The sequence below is a fragment of the Alosa alosa genome, chromosome 21 (assembly GCF_017589495.1).
Source record: "Alosa alosa isolate M-15738 ecotype Scorff River chromosome 21, AALO_Geno_1.1, whole genome shotgun sequence".
Lineage (NCBI taxonomy): Eukaryota > Metazoa > Chordata > Actinopteri > Clupeiformes > Clupeidae > Alosa > Alosa alosa.
Window position 1 is genome coordinate 15,484,746 of NC_063209.1, and position 7,500 is coordinate 15,492,245.

Genomic DNA, 7,500 nt, shown 5'->3' on the forward strand with positions numbered 1-7,500 from the left:
GTCATTGCCAAAACTTTGTGCACACATCAAAAATCAAACACACACACACACACACACACACACACACACACACAGATATACACACACTCTCTCTCACCCTCTCTCTCGTACACACAAACACACCCACACATACTCATACAATCCTGTTGACATTAACAATTTGTTTCCATTTTATTTATCATAAAATATCAGCGTATCCAAACAAGAAACACTGAGGACTGAAAACATGTCAATACATATTACAGGCAAAGTTGACATGATCTTCTCCTGATAAAGGCAGTCAAAGACTGTCTATTGTTTCAAATCTGTCTCTCTCTCTCTCACACACACACACACACACACACACACACACACACACACACACACACACACACACACAGTATCAATATTATGCTCATCCATCTCCTTGTCAGTGGTGTCCCTCAGTTTCAGGCTGCAGTGCTGCAATGTTCATGCCAAACTGCCGGTGCTGATGTCACACACACACACACACACACACACACACACACACTGCAGTGCAGTGCTTCTCGTCAGGGTGACTAGGCACCGCTGAGACTCACAGCTTACGCATTCAATTACACACACACACACACACACACTACTACTACTATAGTATACTACTACTGCTACTAACCACTACAAAACAGACCCCCACACACACAGTAATGGATTCCATGTCACTCAGCCACACGAGACACACACACACACACACACACACACACACACACACACACACACACACACACACACACACACACACACACTGCGGGAGGTAGAAAAAAAACAGTGTAGTGGTATGAGCACATTTCACTAAGCATGCTTTTATTACATCATCGCTTTGTCTTTCTTACATCATTATGTGTGCGTGGGAGTATCATGTGTGTGTGTGTGTGTGTGTGTGTGTGTGTGTGTGTGTGTGAGAGAGAGAGGGTTTTAATATGATGACCTTCATCAATCACCCTTTGTCTTACTCCAGGGAACCTGAGGTAGCCCACATTCTCAGCAATTCACTCTTGGGATTATGGGATTTGTAGTTTTGGCAAGAGTGAACCTAAATGCTTCCTCAGTCACTTTCCCTGTCCTCATCCAGGAATCCATGAATACATGATAATATACACCTGCCTTCCAACAATAGACGACAACAAAGGAGGAAGATAAGAGAGGGAACAAAAGCAGGGAAGATGAAAGACAAACACTCTGGAATTGTCTCTGCTTTTGCAACCCATCAGCAATCCATAACACACTCAGCATACTTCAACACAAACAACCCCACGTACACATGCATACACACAAACAGACACACAAACACACGGACCCTCAAGCACACACACACAGAGACCCCTAAGCACACACACACATACCCCCAAGCACACACACACAGACCCCCAAGCACACACACACAGAACCAGACATACACACACATGCGCACACACACACACACACACACACACACACACACACACACACACACACACGCACAATTGTCAGAGCTGACTGGCTGGGCTTAGGCTGAGGGCATGAGGAGTGTATTCACATCAGTGCTGCTCAGTGACGCAGATCACACACACCAGCCCAGCTCTGCCTGAGGGGAGGCCAGGATGGAGGGTGTGTGTGTGTGTGTGTGTGTGTGTGTGTGTGTGTGTGTGTGGCCAGGGAGGAGAGAGAGACAGAAAGAAGCATGGAAAGAGGGCGAGAGGGGAAGGGTAGGAAGAGATGTAAAGTGCCTATGGCTCTGCTACAGCACACTACCACACAGACACAAAGAGAGAAACAAAACTGCTACTTAGTAGTCTTAACACCACACACACACCATCACACACACACACACACCACCACACACACACACACACCACCTCACACAACACCACCACACACACACCACCACACACACACCACCACACACACACACACACACCACCTCACACACCACCACACACACACCATCACACACACACACACCACCACCTCACACAACACCACCACACATAACACCACCACACACACACCACCACACACACACCACCACACACACACACCACCACCACCACACACACACACACACTAGTGTTAATTTAGATCAGAGGGCTATCAGAGGGAAATATGTTCAATCAACAACCTTTTTTTTTTCATGACTAAGGCAGAGGCGATGTGAGGCGAGCAGTAATGTCCTGAAACACTGACTAAGACTATCTTAAGATGCATTATTGTTGGGATTTAAAAAGCCAGAGACTAAAATGTTTTGCATGAAATAAAAACTAAGATAAAATCTCTCTTCATTTTCTTCTACAAAATGAGAAGACAGAATATTTAGCTGTTCGTTTTCAAAATATTCGAATGAGTTCATCATAACAGCTTTCCTGTAGGCTAGTCTATGTGCTGTTGCTGCAACCCTGTGGCTGCAACACCTAAACTACATGGAACAAGAACACTGGAGATTTTTGCCAGAGTTAGCAAGCTAACTACCTAAGCTTTATGCCACAATGCTATATACCCAGAAGTTGAAGCTTCTCTCATATAAATTAACATCCCCCAGAATGTCCATCTTAAAATGTTCATCATGTAATGTCAACTATTTAACTAGTTAGACTGATGATGCAAGTAAGCTAATATGGAAAGTTCGCTAGCAAGTTAGCTATGGCTAAGATGGAGAGTCTGTTTGGGGAATGTGTTGTGTTTAGCGTATAAGCCATCTAGTGAGGCGGAGTAAAAACATTAATACTTTGGTCTACGACAGTGTTTCTCAAACTTTTTCAGTTTCAGGACCACTTAACTAACCCTAGCTAAAAAAAAAAAAAGATTAGACCTACTTCAACAGTAGCCTATAATTAGTCTACACTATAGGCTTACTCACTGAACCACCTTGCTTTATTGTCTTTGCACTTTGCTTATTGTGTGGATTCATACTGTATGATTTAAACTGGCATATCTTATGTAGACAGTGTTGCAGAACTGTTTTTACATACAAGTTGGTTCAATATTGCAAACAACTCCTCTATATTATATTTTACCACGCCTGCTCGCGGACCACTTGGGATAGCTTAAGACACTAGTGATTTCCCTGACCACACTTTGAGAAACACTGGTCTCTGAATATGACAGTGGTCCAGTCGAATCTTTTACTGTCTATGGTCAAAATCCCAGCCGAGCTATAACTGTAGCTCGACTTACCTGTGCATGTAAACATACTGACTGACAGAATGAGTAATTATAACAGACGAGTAGCCCTGTGGACACACAATATTGTTGGAAAATTGAGATGTGTGAAACACTATTTGACTCAAATGGTAATCAGAAATAATTTGCTATAAAAAAAAAAAGACTAAAATGTGTTGACTAAAACTGACTAAGACTAAGATACCTTTTAGTTTTCTTTTGACTAAAAACTAGACTAAAATGACGAGACTTTTAGCTCCACTAAAACTTGACTAACAAAAATGATATTTGAATGACTAAATATGATAAAGACTAAAAGGACATTTCGTCACAAGACTAAGACTAAGACTAAATTAAAAATAGGTGACAAAATTAACACTAACACACACACCACCACACATGATAGAAAAAAAGAACAACACTGACAAAATACAGAATCAGTGACCATAGCCTACAAATAGAAACAGGCAGACATAAACAAACATGGATGCCTAGACATATGAGAAACTGTAGCTTCTGCATAAACAATGTAGAAAACAAAGAACTTTTCCTTCTTAATTATATTAGATATGCACCTATACTGTAGAAGGACATTTTTTTTATGAATTCAAAATACATATAAAGGAATTTGAAAATCTATCTCCACAAATGAAAATATGTATACAACTGTGAGAGGAAACAATATGCTCATGCCTAGCTGCAGATTATATCTTGACCTGCCATAAAACATTTATGCATGTGATACTGATGGGTATATCCTCTTTGTGTACATGTAAATATGTTGTTGTTGATAATTAAGCTATTTAACTTAAATTGATTTATGTAGTTGTATCTGTAAGTGTAGGCATGTAATATGAGTTTGCATACTTTTCTCTCTTTTCTTTTCTACAGTATAGCACTATTGCTGAAGCTCTGTCCTTTTAGTAGCATTACCATTTATCCTTTTATCTATTTTTTCCCTTTCATTATTTAATATTATCTTTATACCAATATTAATGTAAAGTTGATTATTAACATGTTATACCCGTAGCTTTGGCAACAATGACTTTATTCATTCATGCCTATAAAGCAGCATTTGATTTGATTTTAGAGAGAGAGAGAGAGAGAGAGAGAGAGAGGAGAAGAGGGTCACACAGGAGGGGAATCTGTCACTCCACGCTCTCAGATGGAGCTGCATCGCGTCAAACCAGGAGAGCGACACAGACACCGCACGCACAAACCGCACGCACTGGCCAAAAATATGAAATCTTTTCTTGCACAGTTTCTCTTGTATGACTGTGGTGTGTGTGTGTGTGTGTGTGTGTGTGTGTGTGTGTGTGTGTGTGTGTGTGTGTGAGAAAGAGAGAGAGAGAGAGAGACTCACAGGAGATCCATGTCCTCATTTAAGAGCTTATATTACTAACTGCGTCTCTTCCCTCATGACCCCAACAGAATAAGGACTAAAGACGAAATAAAGACAACAAAAGAGAAAGAGAAAGGGGGTGAAGGAGAGGCAGAGAAGGAGAGGAAGGAGGGATGAAGGAGAGAGAAAAGAGAAGGAGATAGAAAAAAGACATTAATGGCCTTTTCCCATTTTAGGAAAACATTTTATTCGCATGTGAATATGCTCTGTACTGGTTTAGCTCTGATTCTATATATTTATATGTTTTGATGTATTTCCCATATCTTTTGCTGTACATGTGGGGAATATGTTCTGAATTCTTGTCCCTTATGTAATGAGCACTTTGGCAATACAAGTGCCTGTGTGTCACGAAAAATTAAACACTTTTGAGTTTAAATTAGACAGAAACAGACAGAGAAACTCCACTCATTAAGATAATTCACTGCCATTTCACTTGTGAAAAAGGCTCATAATGCAGCCCACGTGAACACCTTCTTTATCTAGCACAACTACGGACAGACGTGGACCCCCCACAGACGTCTTCTCATAGCACTCCTCTACAGTGGGGGTTGTCCGTCAGAGGATGCAGTGGTGTTGAAAGTCATTCAGAGAGAGAGAGAGAGAGATAGAGAAAGATAAATAGAGAGAGAGGGAGAGGGAGAGAGAGAGAGAGATAGACCCACTTTGGCCTCTGTGAGTGGGAGCCAGCCTGTGCAGCAGTCTGCGGGGAGGGAGAAGGAGAGTGTGGTGTCTCGGCCTCCTCTTATTTCTCCAGAGGAAGATGGAGAGGCAGCTCATCCCAGCTCACTCTAAATGAGGACACACTAGTCTCTTCATGACTGTCAAATCACCTCACCAGAACAAAGCGCCATCACCAGAGGACACTCCAGCAGGGCCGTGTGTGTGTGTTTCAGTGTGTGCGTATGTGTGTGTCTGTAAGTGTCTGTTTGTATTTGTGTGTGTGTGTGTGTGTTTGTCAATAATTGTGTGTGTGCGAGTGTGTGTGTGTGTGTGTGTGCGTATGTGTGCGTATGTGTTAGTGCATGAGTGTGTGTGTGTGTGTGTGTGTGTGTGAGTGTGTGTGTGTGTGTGTGTGTGTGTGTGTGTGTGTGTGTGTGTGTATGTGTGTGTGTGTACAGTATGTGTGTGTGTGTGAGTGTGTGTGAGTGTGCCCTTAAACATTAGACCCCTAATTGACGAGTTTTTCATCAGATTGTAAGCGTGTGAAATGGTGTCAGTGTTGACCAGGTCAAGCGCTGCTTCCTCAGACACACCAGCACAGCAGAGGAGGAAAAACACTCCCATGTCCCATGATGCACTGCGGCAGAGTGAACACCCTTCGACTCAGAGTAATGACACATAACGCACCCTAGAAAATCTCCTTGAGCTGCTTACAGTTTTTCTCAGTTTTCACAGTTTTGCTTTTACCTGCTTAAGTAAACTAGAACCCACTTGGTCTTCATGACTACTTTCTTTGCACAGCAGAAGTCATCTCTTGCGAATGTGTTCACACATTTCCATTGGGTTCACACATTTCTCACACCCTTTTGCAAAACAGTTAACACAGGTGTCATTCAAAAGCCCCAAACTCTATTGGTTTTCCCATGCTAAACAAAAGGAAAACATCTTTTCACAGGTGGTATAGATTCCTTGCATAAGTCTGAATTTCTGATACACCTGTGTGAAACTCCTTTGCACAATTCTTCAATCAGCAAGCATTCATTCTACATAAGAGATGTCTGTTCTGTGTTGCTATTTGCAAGTATGGATCTAATGCACATTTAGACAAAGTACTGTATTGCCTATTTGGTGGAGAAACTGTATGTCTATTTCGATGGTAGTTCAATGAAATTTACAGTTTTGCTAGGTGTTTGCTGTGTGTCTTACATGTCAATGACAGTTACATCTTGGGAGGAATGAATAATTTGTTTTTTTATTCAGTACATTTTGTCTTTTCAGAGTTTTTTTCTGATACCAGAAAAATGAGAAAGTAATGAAATGGACATAGCAAAAATGCTCATTTTGAGAACTAGATTTTGCATTTTGTTGCCCAGTGTGTAACGATTGATTAAAGAGTGTTTTTGAATTGGCAACAAGTTGTAGTGTTTGAAGGCAAGATTTGCTTTTGCTGCATGTTTTAAGTGTTTTGAGAGAGTAACAGCCTTTTGCAAGCAAAATGTGTCATTTTGTCCAGAGTGCTTTTGTTCAGACACAGGTGTTAACTGTTTTGAGAATGTGATGTCAGAGTTTACACAGGTATCAAAACGATCGAGAAAAACTGTAATATAACAGACATATCGACGATATCGGCTAATGAAATCAAAATATGAACGACCGGCATCTGCTCTAGGATGGGTTCAAAAGCCCGCACAGGCTAGAAAGAGAAAAGAGGGAGGGAGAGAGAGAGAGAATTAGTTTATCAGGACAACACACTCGTTTTAGCTTAAAGGCTGTCTCTCCTCTCCTCCTCTTGTCAGCAGTCGACAATGAATGAGGGCGAATCCATGATGGTGGTGCTGTAAGCGTGAAAATCTCATTATCAAGAAAACGATATTAACAAAAGGGGATTGGATGTTCACACACTTATAGGCCAGCTCTCTCTCTCCCTTTTCTTCTGCCTATCTACCGGATATCCTCAATCACAATGCTGAGCCACGCTTTCACTAGGCTCAGAGCGCGCGCGCGCGAGAGAGAGAGAGAGAGAGAGAGAGAGAGAGAGAGAGAGAGAGTGAGAGAGAGAGAGAGAGAGCGAGAGAAAATGTTTGTTGGTTGTGCATGTGTCTGTGTGAGAATGGAAGCATGTGTGTGTCTGTGTTGGTTTCATGAGTGTAAGTGTGTTTGTGTGTATGCGTGTGCGTGTGCGTGTGTGTGCATGTGTGGGGGCTCATTGTCACTGTGATGCTTGACTGACCTCTGGTTGAGTAAACATAAGATTTTCACTCATGTATTTCATAAAGTTGGAATTG

At 41.7% G+C, this 7,500-nt stretch overlaps 1 protein-coding gene across 1 annotated transcript in view; it reads right to left on the reverse strand.

The window, feature by feature from the left end:
* Positions 1–7,500, reverse strand: part of fam189a1 (family with sequence similarity 189 member A1) — a 167,661-nt gene that overhangs the window by 21,023 nt on the left and 139,138 nt on the right.